We start from the raw sequence: 17947 nt of genomic DNA on the forward strand, positions 1-17947 counted from the left end.
TGAAATCTATAGATTTCATTGGTGAATCATTTGTAAGTGTTTGTATACCAACAGTGCTAGTATTGCATGTCATCCTGCACCTGCCTTAAAAGGATTTCCCAGAACACTAGTTGAGCATCACTGGAATGAAAGCCATATCTGGTTCCCAGCTGCCATATATGGTTTGGCTCTTAACAATTGTAACCATACAGCTTCCAACCTCTCCTTTATGATAATGATTGTTTAAAATACACTCTAGTTGATTGTAAAGATCCTAAAGAAGGAATAAAACTTTTAATCATGATCTTACAACCCCCTCCTCCCCTCACATCCCCTTTGAAGTCACTTATTAATAGCATCCCAAACCTTGCTGGTAGAAGGCAGCACTGTCTGGTAAACAGAACTGGACCGGGAGTCAGAAGATTTTTTCCCTGTTTCCTACCATTACTGATCAGCTATACAACTTTGACCCTTGCTTTCCTTTTCAAACTTTGTCAATCTGATCTATTTAGCTCATAAACTCTTTGGGGCAGTAATTCTCTCTCACCATAATTATATTCAGTGCTGAGCACAGTGGGAGACAAACAACATGTAAGCCCTGTAAATGCTAAGGTAATACAAATAATAACCAATACTAATTTATGCTTTCATAGGCCACTCAGGAGGGTTACAACATGGAACACCATTGTGCACAGCTTAGTCACTTATAGTATGGTCATAGCTGCTGTATGTAAAAATACTACCAGTGACAATGGTAGAATTCAGCCCACGCAGTAATGCAGCAACTAATGGATTTATGTTTTCATCACATTAAAAGTCACTGAATCATAAAACTAGGGAAGCTAAATACAGCTTATTGACCCTCAGTGTAAATACTTTGTGTTCTTCATTTTGCGAACATACTACAATTGAACCCAAAAGGCAGCATTTAGGCAGAGTACATGTCTATTAGTTTATTCAGCTGTTTTCAAACTCTGTTATAAGTTATTATTCTTTTCACTGCATAGGATGAATAAGATAGTGGGAAGCTTTTGTTTTTGTTGCTGTTCTTTCTTTGAAAAAAATTGCTACTGGTAAACAATTGAGGAGGATATCTTTAATGTGTGAAATGGTATGTGCATATAGTATTTCTTTATAAAATAACTTTTTCTTAAACATTTTCAAAACAAACAAAAAAAGATTTTGGATCATATATTAAATGTGGAAACAGAGACAATAAACAAAGGAAAGGAAAGATAAAGGAGTCTTTAGGATGAAATTACACATTACACTTAGGCCATAATAAATCTGTAGAACGTTAAGTAGCACTACAGTTAGCATGTGAGCAGTCACATGTAACAGGTTAATATGCGCCTTGCCTGCACAGTTCTGAATTGTCACTAGAGGGCTGGTTTTCAGAGACATAGCTAGGAGCAGGAGACTTGGTTTCTATTCCTGCTTGAGGTGGGGGTTATGAATTGGCCTGAGAGTGGTATATCCGGGGATGTTGGGGAACTGCAAATAACTTGTTTGAGCACTGTGGAGCAGACTGAAGTTACCCTAAGATGAATTAGGAAGCATGGACCAGAGTTAACCCTCACCTATGGTAAGGGACCTTCCAAACTCACAGCGGAAGTGGGCTGCGCTGCAGCACCTTTAATCTTGCAGGTTTCCCTGCATGCCCCCCAGCCACTGATTGCTGAAGGGGCCCCACTTACAGCTCGCTCCTGACTGGCGGGGGAGTGAAAACTGTGTTTTTAAACATGGTGCTATTTTTGCCTCCCTGCCAGTCAGCAGCAAGCTGTGGGACCAATCAGTGGCAGGCAGGCAAAAATGGCACCATGTTTAAAACTGTGGTTTTCACTTCTCTGCCGATCAAGAGTGAGCTACAAGCAGGGTCTCACCACCCATGAGCGTGTGTGGGGTTGTGGGGGGGAACCTGCAAGACTAAAGGAGCTGCAGCACATCCCACTTACACATTACACTTAGATCATGTTAAGGGCACTTAAAACATGAGCACCTGCACCTTCAAACTCACTAATTTGTGCTAAGTGCCCTCCGAGCATCACAAAGTTACTTCAGATGAGGGTTGACTGGGCCATGCTACCTATCTCATGTTAGGGTAGCTTCAGCCTGCTCCACAGAGATAAAATGACTAATTTACAGTCCTCCAGCATATCAGGATGCACCACTTCCATCCCTTCCTGCCCTCCAGAGCAGGGATAGAGATCACGTGTCCTGGTTCCTAACCATGCCACTTCTTGCCAGCCCTCTCATGGCAAGTCAGAGCTGTGTGAGGAAGAAAAGGTATTAACCCTAAATGTGCGACAGCTTCCAGCACATTCTAACTTTAACATCACTTAACATTTCACAGATTTAATATGGTATAAATGCAACATGTAACCCCATCCTTAAATACATTTAGAAAAGTAAGTCATCCATAAAGATCAGCAAATGCAATCGTTACATTCAAATGCAAAAACATGTTCCCCAGATTTTTTTGGAGTTGTATTTTTCCTTTATGTACATAAATGTCTTATGGGGTATCCTTGGTATTCTCTATCCCAGGGAAGTGACCCATAGATACAAATGAAAATGGAGTTGGAATGTTAAATTCATAGAATTCTGAACTACCTAAGTAGATCTTTGAAGCCCACGTTACCTTGACATCAATGAATCATCCAGTGGGAATCTGGCCAACTCTCAATAAATAACAACATTGTATGAAGTAATTATTTACAATCTAGTTTATATACATTATACAGAAGTAAAAATACATATAGAATAGTAGTCCGCATAATTATTAATAACTACTTCAACTGAATAGTGGGCTCCTTTCTGTCCACTGTTACCTTGAACTCCTGTCATTACGCCAGGAATTAAAGCAGGTTTTATGTTATCATTTTGAATGAAAAAAAACAAGGAGTTTGATTCAAAGCTACATTTTTGTCCATCCCACAAACTCATAGCCTTATGAATTGCACCACAAAGCCATGTTTTCGAAACAAGATTAAATTCAATAATTGCAAACTGAAACAGCTGAAAACCTTATATGTTTTCTTCTGAAGTATATAAAATCACTCTCCAAAACATCTATGCAGTATGCAAAGCTACAGTCTATGGTACTAAATAACATTAGAGAATAACTGTATTTCTGCATCAAAACATTTGTATAGTTTGTTGGCCACTTTGTATAGGAATATGAACGAATACATGTTTCTGAAAACTTGACAGAATTCTCACATGACAAATATTAGTGTCCTATTAAGAGCTAGTTAAATAATCTTCAGTTCATTCAAGAATTTTCCCCTCGTTCCATTTGTGGATTGTGCACTGACAGCCTCATTTCCGTCTATTTATTTATTACTTGTAATTATTTGCATATAAACCTTTGGTTTTTTGGATCGTGCATAAGGAGTTACTTTTGGATTTTGTTGATTAATCCTAATTAGAGACACAAGTCATGAAAAGTTGGTCTTACGTTTCCCTAGACTCATCTCTTAGCATCTGGTTTCTGTTAAGTACATTTGAATATATTCCTTTCCAGAAGAATTCTCCAACAATTAGTTCATATTTGCTGTAAAGAAGGACATTATTGCTTACAAATGTGGTAAAATATTTATGAGAGTCTAAAAGAAAGGGAACAGAATCCAAACAAATTAGTTTAAAAAGTAAAAAGGGCATATTTATAAGATTTTTTTTAATGTAAATATATGGTAAACAACCATTTTTGAGCCAGAAATGAGAGTTCCCAAAGGAAGTGTTTTTTTCACAATGCAACTAGCAAAAAATGACATCTTACTACCCCATACTTATTTTCCTCTGCCAAGCATCAGATAAAATTTGTTCAGTCTAAAAGTCAAAATAATGTTTTTTTTTCCAACCATTTGGCACTCCAGACTGAGCCTGGTATCTTGAAAAAAAAGAAAGAAAGAAATCAAGCTGTGTTCTTTCTTTTCCATACAACAGTTAAGTCTCTGAACAGCTGTCATACCTTTCTTAAAAGAGGTGATCTCCAATATACTTTATACACCCACACAAACAAGCTTCTTTTTTTTTAATACAGTCAATCTGCATTTTTTCCTAATTAGAAGTTAGGCCAGTAATTTTATTTCTTGATCTTAGTTTCTATTACTTTTGTATGTTGTTATGTATCATTATTCCAAAGTCAGTACATAAATCTATATGAAAAATGTAAATGGATAATATTATCTCCAGACAAATAATGTGAATCAATCTGTTTATCTTCTGTATATGGGTTTCCCAGGGCACAGGGTGGTAAATTGTTATAGCAAAGTAGAAAGTTAGGCCATAGACAAATATTCATTTAAAGGTAGGTAGGTTGACCATACATCCCAGTTTGGCTGGGATGCTCCCAGATTCCATAGGCTGGTCCTGACCAGTTGGTCAAAAGTCCTGGTCTGGAGCCTGGCAGGGAGGCAAAGCAGCACAATGAGCCAGACAGGTAGCCAGGCAAGCACAGCTGCTACTGCACAGGAGCAAGGATGTGCCATGTGCAGGCGGGGTGGCACCTGCTCCAGTCCATCTGCCTTGTTCCTGCACAACAGGAGAGATGCCTGTTTGGCTGCCTACCTGGCCACCTGCCTTGTGCACCATGCCACTCTGCTTTTCTATTGGACTCCAGCCTGGGACTTTTGACCAACTGGCTGGGACGGGCCTATAGAATCTGGGAGTGTCCAAGCCAAACTGGGATGTATGGCCACCCTCTTAAAGGCACAATGAGATCTAATCCCAGATCCCTACAGTCACATCTCCTGCCATGTTACACATGTGTGGCAGGACATGTGAATTTGGGATCAGAGCTCAGATCCCTATCACATCCTGCTTGCCAGTGTGTGGGGAGCCCAGGATCATGATCCCTGGCTCCCCCTGCACCAGAAAGTTGAAAGCTGGATGCCTGACAAGCAGCTGATTGTTAGCTAGTTTCAGGACCACACCAGGTTTGAAGCAGCTCTGATGTAGACCCCAGAGCCAGCAGATGATTAGCTGATTATCAGATGCATTGGGACTATACCAGGACTCCAACTGGGCCCAGAGTAGTCCCCAGAGCCAGCAGATAATTTGCTGAGTATCAGCTGGATAGGGACTTCACCAGGGCCCCTGGAGTGATCTTTGGAATTAGCCCATGATCAGCGAGTTGTCCAGTAAAATGGACTGCACTGGGGACAGTTGTAGCACCAGTATAAGCCTGGGTCAAGCCAACAATCAGCTGATTGTCTGCCAGCAGGAACTGTACCAGGATGTGTTGGAGACCTTCGTGCAGTCCTAACTCTGCCCAGTCCTGGAGCAAGCACTGAATGAGATGTCAGATTATTACCACAAATAATAATCTCAGACCCACCCCTAGCAAAACCTAAATCTGTGCTTTCCATCTGAGAAACTGGGATGCAGAATGCACAAGATCTGGCAGCACCAGCACCAAAAGCAGTGGCCTGTGCAGAATATTAGGAACAGACTATATAGAAAGGTTGGACAGGAGACATGATGAAGAAGAACCCTGCTACATTTTCAATTTAAGGCATAGATTCATAGATTGTAAGGGGCTGGAAGGGACCTCACAAGATTATTGGGTCAACCCCCTGCACTAGACAGGAAAGACAATTGGAGTCGGGTGACCCCAGCGACATGACAGTCCAGTCTCCTCTTGAAGATTTCCAGGTTAGGTGATTGTACTGCCTCTGAAGGAAGTTTATTCCACAGTCTGGACACCCAAACTGTAACAAAGTTTTTCCTAGTGCTAAGCCTGAAATGGTCTTCCAGGAGTTTGTGGCCATTACTCCTGTTTTTTTCCCCAAGGAGACCCTGGTGAACATTTGCTCACCAAGCCCTTGATGTATTTGCCTGATGTAGCAGCAAGCTGCTACCAAATCCACTCTCAGCCTTCTCTTTTTTAGGGTAAAGAGGCCCAAGTCCCTCAGCCTTTCCTCATATGCCTTGCCTTGCAAGTCTCTGATCATATGGGTGGCTCTTCTCTGGACTCTCTCAAGATTGTCCATGTCCTTGTTGAAGTGTGGCATCCAGAATTGGAAGCAGTACTCCAGCTGTGGTCTCACTAGTGCCGAGTAAAGTGGAAGAATCACTTGGTTTTGATTGAGATGCATCAGTTGATGCAAGTCAGAGTATTGTTTGCCCACTGGCTACAGCATTGCACTGATGGCTCATGTTCATACTATGGTCTATTATTAGGCCGAGGTCCCTTTCAGTCATGGTGCTAGTCAGTTTGGTGCCATTGAGCCTGTAAGTATGTTAGGGATTGTTCATCCCTAGATGGAGCATTTTATGCTTCTCAATGTTGAACTTCATCTGGTTCTGATCCACCCAACCTGCCAGCCTTTCTAGATCCACCTGTATCTGTAGCCTATCTTCAAGCATGACCGCACTCCCCTATAACTTGGTTTCATCTGTGAACTTGGCCAGTGAGCTCTTCACTCCTGCATCCAGATCATTGACAAAAATTTTGAAAAGCACTGGAAGAAGCATGGACCTATGAGGGACACCACTGGTCACTTCTCACCAGGACAACACAGATCTGTTCATTAGAACTCTCTGGGTCCTACCCCACAGCCAGTTTCCTACCCACTTAACTGTCGAGTAGTTAAGTCCACAGACCTCCAATTTTCCTGTGAGAACATCATAGGATACAGGATAAAAAGTCTAGGTACATAATATCAGGTTTTGGAAGTCTAGGTATATAATATTGACCTCCTCTCTCTTATCCAGGTGGCAAGTTACCTGGTCATAGTGGAACCTGAGATTGGTAAAACAAGTCGTCCCCATGATGAGGTCATGCTGGCTGTCATTCAGAATCCTACCTTCAGTGAGCGTATCACACATAGACTCTTTGATGAATTTTTCCAGGATATTCCCTGGGATAAAAGGTAGGCTAATTGGCCTATAGTTGTTTGGGTCCTCTCTCCCCGCCTTCTTGGGGGTGGCAGTTCACTGACTACCCACCTCCTTGGCATGATGGAAACTAGCTACACAAATATTATGCATATCTGTGGAATAATTTTGTAGCTTATTTCCTGTTTTTTTGCACCATTAATTGCCTAAATATGCAGCCAGGTTACTATTTAACTGATTAACTGCATCCTAAGTGTAACATCTGCCAGGGGCCTTATCCTTACCTTTTGAAGTATAGCCTAAAGGGAAGAAAAGCAGTTTAACTATTTCATGTATAAACACATTCTAGTTATCACTGTGTGATGAATAAGATAACTGTGGATCTTTTTGTGCTCTTAGTTATACTAATAAAAAATAGTGTTCAGCTACATAAACCTCAATCACATCACAATAGTTTGAAAACAATGGGAGTCCAGAATCTGATTAGCAGTTCCTTCACCGTAAGTATGTGTGTAAGTAAATTGTTTAAAAAAATAAATAAAAAGATACTCTGTGGATTCCAATAGCAAACTGGATTGCTGGGGCAAATGATTCATGCTGTGGCCATCCAATTGGAACTTACAATTGTGGTTAGGCAAATGAGCAAGTGAAATGGGCAGGATAGGAAAAGTCACACTGGTCCATTTCCCAGTATTCATGGCTCTTAGGGCCTTGTTTCATGTTGCACTTTAAGCTTCTCAAATGTTTATTAGTGTTAGTGTTTGTTTGAGTTTATAGTAGTTACATGTTCAGACTAAAAAACCTTCTCTGATGCTCCATGACCTGCACAGCTGTAACTTGCCACTAGAAGGATGGCAAGCAGGCACCTGACTAGGAGCTAGAGCTGTGAGTTGTTTGCACAGAATAGCAGGATGAGGGAAAGGGATGGTGTATTTTGGGATGCTGGAGGACTGAAACTTGTGTGGCTTATCTCTGAGGAGTCCACGCATTCATGAAACACAAGCTAGGTAACATGATCATAGATAAGTCTGCCCTGGGAGAGGTGTACTTTAAGATGTCAAAAGGGATCTTAAAAATAGTTTGCATGTCTGAATGTGTGAACAGTCCCTATGGGATTAAAACTTCCCTGAGCAACCTAAAGTTAATGTGTAACAAAGCCCTTAAACCCCAAGGGTCCATCTAAAATATGGGAAAAGGCATCTGCTAACATAATTCTTTGCTGAATTCAAAACCTGAGCATAAAACACATCCCTAATATATAAAGAATATACATTTTCCATTCAAACTAGGGAATAAAGTAATTATAAACACAATCCCCTTTCATATATCTAGTACAGTGTTTTCCCCAGCATAATTGTTGCCTCATAACTCTGTTGTATCAAATCTTTGGCAATTTCCATTTGTAGAAACCCATGAAGACTGAGACATCTGAAAAGCTACCTCAAAAGGCTGTAATTTACACCAGGGATTCAGTAGTCAGGCCCATAAACCTGTTTCCCCATATGTGCAGTGGTCACATTCTAAAGATTAACATGCCCTGGTAAGTAGTAGGCAAAGTATCATAACTCTCAAACCCTTTCACTGTCCTCAATCCGTTTCACTGCTCATTCTGAAGGCTGGAGCTTTGTGACAGCAAGGTGATGGTGTCACAAGAAAAGCAACTTCAATTTTGGATTGCATTCAAAAGCATTGTGTACTTAACATAGAAAGAACTATTGCCACTCTACTCATCACTATTTAGGCCTCAGCTGTGTCCATTTCAGAAAAAAAATTTAGAAAAAAAAAAGAGAGGATCCAGAGGCATGTAATAAAGTTGGTAAAAGAGTTGGAATAAAACTGGTTTCTAATGATCTGGTTGTCAGAAGTGCTGAGCAACCACCACTCAGTGACTACAAGGAGAGCTCCTGGTGATGGATCTGAGGAAATGTGAAGAAAGGAGGATTTAACACAGACACCAAATAGGATTGTACCTTTTTCACTAAACAAAGGCCTCTGATCAAAGAGACTTTTTTCCCCTCCCCTTTGACAGGAGTGACAGCAAATATTGTGTTTCTTGTCTTTTTCTAATATGAGATTGACTGCAGAAACTACAACTTGATTCTACATGAATGCTGCAGGTCACTGTACATAGCAGCTGCCCCTTTCTTGTACAAGATCACACATTTTCTTTCATGCAAGTTTTGTCTGCTGTCACAGATGCATGCATATGCAGGGTTGTCTTTCCCTTTTTCAATAATGGTATGAATGACATATTCTGTAATTCTACTCCATGTAGTACCAGATGGTGCCAGCACCTCTTAATCAGCACAGGACTTGTTATTTCTTCTCTGTCAACTTTCTCATTGGATTTTGATTCTTGCTGGCCTGCTCAGATTTCATACGGTGCTCAGTACTATTCCTATCAACCCCATTATCTTTCTGACCCCTTCTCTACAAGATGCCAATGAACACTTTAGGCAAAATTTTAAACTACCTGTAAAAATTGCTGAATAACCACCATCAAGCCCCTTCCTTGGCAAAGATGGTTTCCACAGATATATAGGGATCAGTATGATACATTACCATGGGCAATGCAGCACAAAGATAAGACACTCTTTACATCAAGATAACAGACGCATCTTTTGGCAGCACTCCTGTTATGAACAGTGCACCAACTGCTACAGCACAACAAAAGGTGTCAAAGACTGTGTCCATTTAAGGAAGGGCTAGTGGGACATCATCACACTGACTCATGCCTCCATAAGCAGGTAGGTGCTCTTGTCAACAGAACAGATGCCTGAAGTGTGAGCTGTTCTGTTCTGACAACAAAAACTGAGAGGGAGAGTAAGCAATCTAAAGTTTAGGATTACAGTTCAAGGGGATTTTGAAGAACTGAACTATAGCGAACAAAATGAAATATAAGAAAATGAATGTAAAGTGAAGGAGGAATAATAAATGAACACAGAATTAGGGATTACAGGTTTGGCAAAAGCATCGAATAGGACCCAGGTGTTACGGTGCATCTCAAAGTCAACGTGAGTCAACAAAGTGAAGCAGTGACAAGAAAACCAAATACAGTTTGGTGTTGCATTAATAAAAGATTTTCAAGCCTGACATAGCAAATAATAATACCACTAGACTCACAACTGTTTAGGACTCAGCTGGAATAGTGTATCCATTTTAGGTCACTACATTTTAAGAGAAACTGCAAAGGATCCAGAGGTGAGCTATGAAGTTGATACAAGGGTTGGAATCCATGCCAAGCAGAGAAAGGAGAAGGGTCTACATATGTTTATGTAGCCTGGGTAGTACATGGCTGTACTCCCTCTTCAACTGAAGAGATGTTAGCAAGGGGGTGTACACTGTGGGAGCGTGACTGCCTAGCTTCAAGCCAGCTCCATTCCTTTCCCTACAGAACAGAGCAGAGCAGAGACCAGGGACACCCAGTAATGCTTAACTATTTAAAGGTTTAATTGTACAATACAATATAAAACTTATAGACACACACACATATATATATAATTTACAAATATATGTTTACAAAGACAATAACTCTTATTAAACCTAAACCCAGGTAATCTCAGCCAGATATGGCAGATGAAGGCACATATTACCACAGGTCTTGCACCTCTTGGGCCTTCCAGTTACTGTGCAGCCCTTGCCCTCAGCAGGGCCCTCCAGGCAGCAGGCAAGGGAACACTCAACGATAAACCACCAGTTAGACAGTAAATTCACAAATCAAGATCTGGCAGTGATGAAACAATAACTGAACTGATCCAGTATGGGGAATGCCATACTGGATCTGGTATTGGTAATGGGGGATGACATGGTAGGGGACCTACAGATCGGTGGTCACCTGGGGGACAGTGATCACCTAATAATAGAATTCTTCATAAAACATCGAGTGGGTAAGGTAACTAGTAGGGTGAAAGTGCTAGACTTTAGGAAAGCTGATTTCAATGAACTCAGGCGATTAGTCAAAGACGCAATGCAGAGTAGGAGTTTTGAAGTGATGGGAGCCCAAGAAGGGTGGCTGTGCCTTAAGGAAACGATCCTTTGGGCACAAAGCGAGACAATGCCGATGTGAGGAAAAAAAGGGAAAGGGGCCAGGAGGCTTCCTTGGCTGACCAGAGACATCCAGGGCAGCCTAAGGGCCAAAAGGGGAACACATTAAAAATGGAAACAGGGAGAGATCACCAAATACGAATATACCTCCTCTGCTCGCGCTTGTAGGGAGGCAGTTAGAAGGGCCAAAGCTACTGTGGAGCTGAGGATGGCATTCCAAGTAAAGGACAACAAGAAATTGTTTTTTAGATATATAGGGAGTAAAAGGAAGGCCCAGGGAGGAATAGGACCCCTGCTAAACGCGCAGAAACAATTGGTGACGGACAGGAGGGACAAGGCTGAACTCCTCAACGAGTTCTTTGCCTCAGTGTTCCTAAGCGAGGGGCACAACACTTCTCTCACTGGGGTTGTAGAGAGGCAGCAGCAAGGCACCAGACTACCATGTGTAGACCCTGAGATGGTGCAGAGTCACTTGGAAGAAATGGATGCCTTTAAGTCAGCAGGCCCAGATGAGCTCCATTCGAGGGTGCTGAAGTCACTGGCCGACATCATTGCAGAGCCACTGGCGGGAATATTTGAATGCTCGTGGCGCACGGGCCAAGTCCCGGAGAACTGGAAAAGGGCCAATGTGGTCCCCATCTTCAAGAAGGGGAGGAAGGAGGACCCAGGCAACTATAGGCCAGTCAGTCTCACTTCCATACTTGGCAAAATCTTTGAAAAAATTATTAAGGCTCACATTTGCAAGAGCCTGGCAGGACAAATTATGCTGAGGGGAAACCAGCACGGGTTCGTAGCACGCAGATCATGCCTGACTAATCTAGTCTCTTTTTATGATCAGGTTATGAAACGCCTGGACACAGGAGGAGGGGTGGATGTCGTATACTTAGACTTCAGGAAGGCCTTTGATACAGTATCCCACCCCATACTGGTGAACAAGTTAAGAGGCTGTGACTTGGATGACTACACAGTCCGGTGGGTGGTGAATTGGCTAGAGGGCCGCACCCAGAGAGTCATGATGGATGGGTCGGTTTTGACCTGGAAGGGTGTGGGCAGCGGGGTCCTGCAGGGCTCGGTCCTTGGACTGATACTCTTTAATGTCTTCATCAGCGACTTGGACAAAGGAGTGAAATATACTCTGTCCAAGTTTGCAGATGACACAAAGCTATGGGGAGAAGTGGACACGCAGGAGGGCAGGGAACAGCTGCAAGCAGACTTGGACAGGTTAGACAAGTGGGCAGAAAACAACAGAATGCAATTCAACAAGGAGAAATGCAAAGTCCTGCACCTAGGGAGGAAAAATGTCCAGCACACCTACAGCCTAGGGAATGACCTGCTGGGTGGCACGGAAGTGGAAAGGGAACTTGGAGTCCTAGTGGACTCCAAGATGAACATGAGTTGGCAGTGTGACGAAGCCATCAGAAAAGCCAAACGCACTTTATCGTGCATCAGCAGATGCATGATGAATAGATCCAAGGAGGTGATACTTCCCCTCTATCGGGCGCTGGTCAGACCGCAGTTGGAATACTGTGTGCAATTCTGGGCGCCGCACTTCAAGAGGGATGCGGATAACCTGGAGAGAGTCCAGAGAAGGGCCACTCATATGGTTAAGGGCTTGCAGGCCAAGCCCTACGAGGAGAGACTAGAGAACCTGGACCTTTTCAGACTCCACAAGAGAAGGTTGAGAGGCGACCTTGTGGCTACCTATAAGTTCATCACGGGGGCACAGAAGGAAATTGGTGAGGTTTTTTTTTCAGCAAGGCGCCCCCGGGGGTTACAAGAAATAATAGCCACAAGCTATCAGAGAGCAGATTTAGATTGGACATTAGGAAGAACTTCTTCACAGTTCGAGTGGCCAAGGTCTGGAACGGGCTCCCAAGGGAGGTGGTGCTCTCCCCTACCCTGGGGGTCTTCAAGAGAAGGTTAGATAAGCATCTAGCTGGGGTCATCTAGACCCAGCACTCTTTCCTGCCTATGCAGGGGGACGGACTCGATGATCTATTGAGGTCCCTTCTGACCCTAACATCTATGAATCTATGAATCTATGAATATGTGAGATTACATCAGATAAGATACAATGCATAAAGATAACCAATAGGGCTGTGCAAAGCTTTGGTTGCCCATTTGATTCAGAGGAGATTCAGCCCAATTCAGCAGCCAAATCTTAGAATCTGATTTGAAGCAGGAGATGTATTAAAAGGTCTGAATCAAATCCGAAGCCTCTGAATCGATTCAGAAAAGATTCAGAGAGATTCAGAGATTCGGATTGTCTGGGCAGAGGCAGGCACAGCTGGGCAGCTGCAGGTTCTCCCAGAGCTTCTCCAGCTGTTCCTGCCTCTCCCCAAGAGAAGTCCCATCCCCCACCTGGCCCCAGCCTCCCAGCACTTAAAAAAAAAAAAAGAAAAAAGAAAAAAGAAGCCCCACACTCACCGGCTACAGCAACAGCTGTGGGGGCTGTGGGGCTACGAGGCAGAGTCCCCTGGCACAGCCCACACTCCCCAGTCTCCCCTCAGCCCAGCTCCCGATGGCTACCCTGCCTGGTCCCAGCATCCTGGCAATTCAAAAAAAATAAATAAATAAAAAAAGCCTTGCACTCACTGGATGCAGCAGCAGGGATCAATGCTGAGATTAAGCTAAGGTTGGGCAAGGAATGGGGTTAGGCAGATCAGCCATGGGGGCTTCTCCTATGTCTCTCCCCACCCAGGGAGAGGCAGGTGCAGCTGTTGGAGCCGCAGGAAAACCTGCAGCCACCTGGCTGTACCTGCCTCTCCACGGCTGATCTGAATCTCTGAATCAGTAATGAATCAGCGCAATCAGATCATTGTCCTCTGAATCAGCAGAATCTGAATCGAATACTTCCCTATTTGCACAGACCTAATATCCAATATAATAAATTCAGGTACTGATTCAGGGTTCCACTAGCAGGCCCTACTATCAGGCTAAATAAAGCAGCTTATAATACTCTCATAATACAACAATAAGGATGCAAGTTTACAGAGAAAATCCCAACAATACAAGGAGCCAGAACACAACAATGGCATAGCAACTGTACCCAAAGAAGAAATGATACCAAGGGAAAGAACCCATTACCTTAAAGAAATACCATCACCTTCCCCTAGGTTACATGAGTAGGAGGGGGCCCCATAAGCACAAAGCCACCCTTAGCAAACAAAGCTCTTAGCTCCTCTCTCCATACAAAAGGGGGCACTCCCCTCCTTGTCATGGGGCTTCCCTTTAATCACTCAAATGGGGAAAGGCCTCTCCTCTACTGTGGAAATCCTTGCCTCTTCCCCCCCCTTGATAACTGCAATCCCCTTCCTGGGTAATTCATGACTCCCAGCAGTTTTGGTGGTCTAGGCTTGTCGCTTTTGGTGAATTTGCTGTGGGGGCTTCCTTCCTCTCTTGGATGGTCAACCCGTCTGGTAGCCATTTGCTACAGGAAGGCCAGAGCTGCCTCATGCAGCCACTGGGTCTGTCAGCCCTCTCTACCCCGTGCACCACCCCATGTACTGAAGGGGCACCTGCCTCATGCAGGGATGGGGACCTGCACTGCTTTGTGCAGCTGCGGCATCCCATCAGTTCCACTCAGCTCTAAGCCCTGTGCACCATCCTATGCTCTGAAGGGGTGCCTGCCTCATGCAGGTTGGAGACCTGCTCTGCCTCATGCAGCCTTGGTATCCTTCATCTCTACTCAGCTCTCTCAACTCTGTGCACCACATTTGCACTGAAGGGGTAACCTGCTTCATGCAGGGTTGGGGACCCACGCTGCCTCATGCAGCCACTGTGGTCCCTTTAGCTCTACCAGCCCTGTGCACCATTGCATGCACCGAGGGCTCCTGCCTTGTGCAGGGTTTAGATTAGAATTTTTCTTTAGAACCATAGGACCAGAAGGGACCTGTAAGATCATTAAGTCCAGCCCCCTGCTATCGGCAGGAAGTTTTGGGTTCAGACAAGCTCAACAAGCCTCATCCAGCCTCATCTTGAACACCTCCAAGGAGGGTACCTGCATCACCTCAGCTGGGAGTGTGTTTCAGGTTCTGGTGACCCCTACAGAGATTTTTTTTTCTTATGTCTCTCTTGAATTTACTCTCTATTAATTTATGCCCCTTAATCTTCATCCCCCCTTGAGGTGCCTTTCTGAAGAGTTGCTCCCCTAGTTCTTGGTGCTCAACCATGATGTACTTGAAGGCAGCTATCAAGTTGCCTCTCAGATGTCTCTTACTCAGACTGAACAGACCCATTTCCCAGAGTCTTTCTTCATAGGGCCTACCCTCTATGCCCTTCACCATACAGGTGACCCTTCTTTGTACCCTCTTGAGCTTATCCACATTCCTCTTGAATTGTGGTGCCCAGAACTTTATCAGTGATCTAGATGTGGGGATGAAGAACTCACTGGCCAAGTTCATGAACAACACCAAGTTATGGGGAAAAGTGGCCATGCTTGAAGATAGGCTGCAGATACAGAAAGACCTCGACAGGCTAGCAAGTTGGGTGGATCAGAATCTGATTAAGTTCAACATCGAGAAATGGGAAGAGCAACCCCCACCACACCTACAGGCTTGGCAGCACCAAACTGACTAGCACCATGAATGAAAGGGACCAGGGGGTAATAATATACCATACCATAGTATGAATATGGGCCAGTGGTGCATTGCTGTAACCAGTAGGGCAAGTAATACCCTGGCATGCATCAATCAATGCATCTCCAGCAAAACCAAAGAGGTGATTCTTCCACTGTACTCAGCACTGGTGAGACCACAGCTGGGGTACTTATTCCAGTTCTGGGCACCACAATTTAGCAAGGACTTGGACAATCTTGAGAGAGTCCAAAGAAGAGCCACCCGTATGATCACAGTCTGAAAAGGCAAGCCATACAAGGAAAGGCTGAGGGATGTGGGACTCTTCAGCCTGAAGAAAAGAAGGTTGAGAGGGGACCTGGTAGCAGCTTACCACTACACTAGGGGAGTACATCAAGGGCTTGGTGAAAAACTGTTCACCAGGGCACCCAAGGGGAAAACCAGGAGTAATGGCCACAAGGCTCCTGGAAAATCGATTCAGGCTCAACATTAGGAAAAACTTCTTCAAAGTCAAGGTGTACAGACTGTCCAGAGGTCGTGCAATCACCTACCCTGGAAATCTTTAAGAGGAGACTTGATGGTCACCTTACTGGGGTCACCTGACCCCCCAGTTATCTTTCCTGCTTTGTGCAGGGACCTGATGATCTTCTGAGGTCTCTTCCAGCCTTGCAATCCTTGAATCTATGAACTGAACACAGTACTTCAGCTGAGGCCTCACCAACACCAAATACAGAGGGAGGAGCACCTCCCTGGATCTATTGGCAACACATCGGTTGATACATGCAAGAGTTCTATTTGCTCTTCTGGCAACCTCATCATCACACTGTTGGCTCATATTCATCTTCCAGTCGATCTTAACCCCCTGGTCTCATTCAGATGCTTTTCCAGCCAATGGACTACCACCTACTGTGTAGTTATGGTGAGGGTTCTTCCTAGGTGAAAGACTTTGTACTTCTTATTGTTATACCTCATCTGATTTCATTCTTTCCATGAATCCAGTTTGCCAAGGTCATCCTGAATCTTTGCTCCATCCTCTGGTGTGCCTGCATTTCCCCACAGCTTAGTATCATCTGTGAACTTAATCATTGAGCTTTCCAGCCCCTCATCTAAGTTGTTAATAAATATGTTAAAGAGCACAGGTCCAAGCACCGAACCCTGGGGGACACCACTGTATACCGGCTTCCGGAATGAGGCCATCCCATCAATTACAACTCTCTAGGAGTGGCCTCCAAGCCAGCTGTCTAGCCACCTCACTGTAGACTGGTCCATCCCAGTACTCTCCAGTTTGATTGAGAGACTCTTGTGTGAAACAGAGTCACAGGCTTTACTGAAATCTAAATAAATTATGTCAACCTCATGTCCCTTGTCCAAATAGCCAGTTACTTGGTTGTGGAAGGATTCTAGGTTAGTCAGGCATAATCTACCCTTGACAAAGTCATTCTGGTTGCTTTGCAACATCTCTTCAGATGCCAGCTTGTGATTGATGGCCTCCTTAACAAATTCTCAAAGATTTTACCCAGGACTGAAGTCAGGCTGATTAGTCTGTAGTTTGCCGGGTCATCCCTCTTCTCTTTTTTAAAGATGGGCACCACATTGGCCCTCTTTCAGTCATCCAGGACCACTCCTGACTTCCATGATTCTTCAAACAGCATGGCCAGTAGTTCTGCTATAAACGTAGCCAGTTTTTTTCAGGACTCTTGGGTGCAGGTTGTCTGTCCTGGCAGACTTGAAAGCATCTGGATGTTGTAGAAGATCCCTCGCCTGTTCAGGGCTGATTCATGTAATCTGTTGTCTTCCCCATGTTCCCTGGGCTTCTGGTCAGGTGAACAGCTCCCATTTGTTTTCAGGAATGCTGGTGTGAAGTATGTATTTAGGAATTCTGCCTTTTCCTGAGTGCCAGCTGTGGGATGCCCCTAAGCATTCAGTAGGGGTCCCACAGTGGATCCTGATTTTTTTCTTGCTTCCTATGTATCTGTAAAAGGATTTTTTTTGTCTTTTATGCCAGTTGCCAGCTTGATTTCCATGCCTGTCTTTGCTTTCCTTGTCTTGTATCTGCAGGCCCTGGAAATACAGGTGTATTCCTCCCTGGTAGGTGATCCATTCTTCTATTGCTTATATGCTTCTTTCTTTTTCTCTATCTCCCTAATAATCTTGTTGAACCAAGCAGGTCTCTTGGTTCTTTCCCCACTTTTCATCTGGGTGGGGATGGCCTATTTTTGAGCTATGAGAATTGCCTCCTTAAGGAAGCACCACTGTTTTTGGACTCCCGAATCCTCCAGTTGCTGGTCACAGAGGGCCTCTTCTACTAGCCTGTTGAGCCTGCCAAAACCTGCCTTCCTGAAATCTAGAATTTCTGTATTGCTGACTGACTTCCCAGCCTTACGGTGGGTGGTGAACCTTATGAGGTTATGATCACTGCTACCCAGAGTACCACCAATTCTCAGCACTAAATCCAGAGTGGTCTTACCTCTAGTAGGCCCTTCCACAACCTGCATCAGAAACACATC

The sequence above is a fragment of the Alligator mississippiensis genome, chromosome 3, assembly GCF_030867095.1.
Source record: "Alligator mississippiensis isolate rAllMis1 chromosome 3, rAllMis1, whole genome shotgun sequence".
Lineage (NCBI taxonomy): Eukaryota > Metazoa > Chordata > Crocodylia > Alligatoridae > Alligator > Alligator mississippiensis.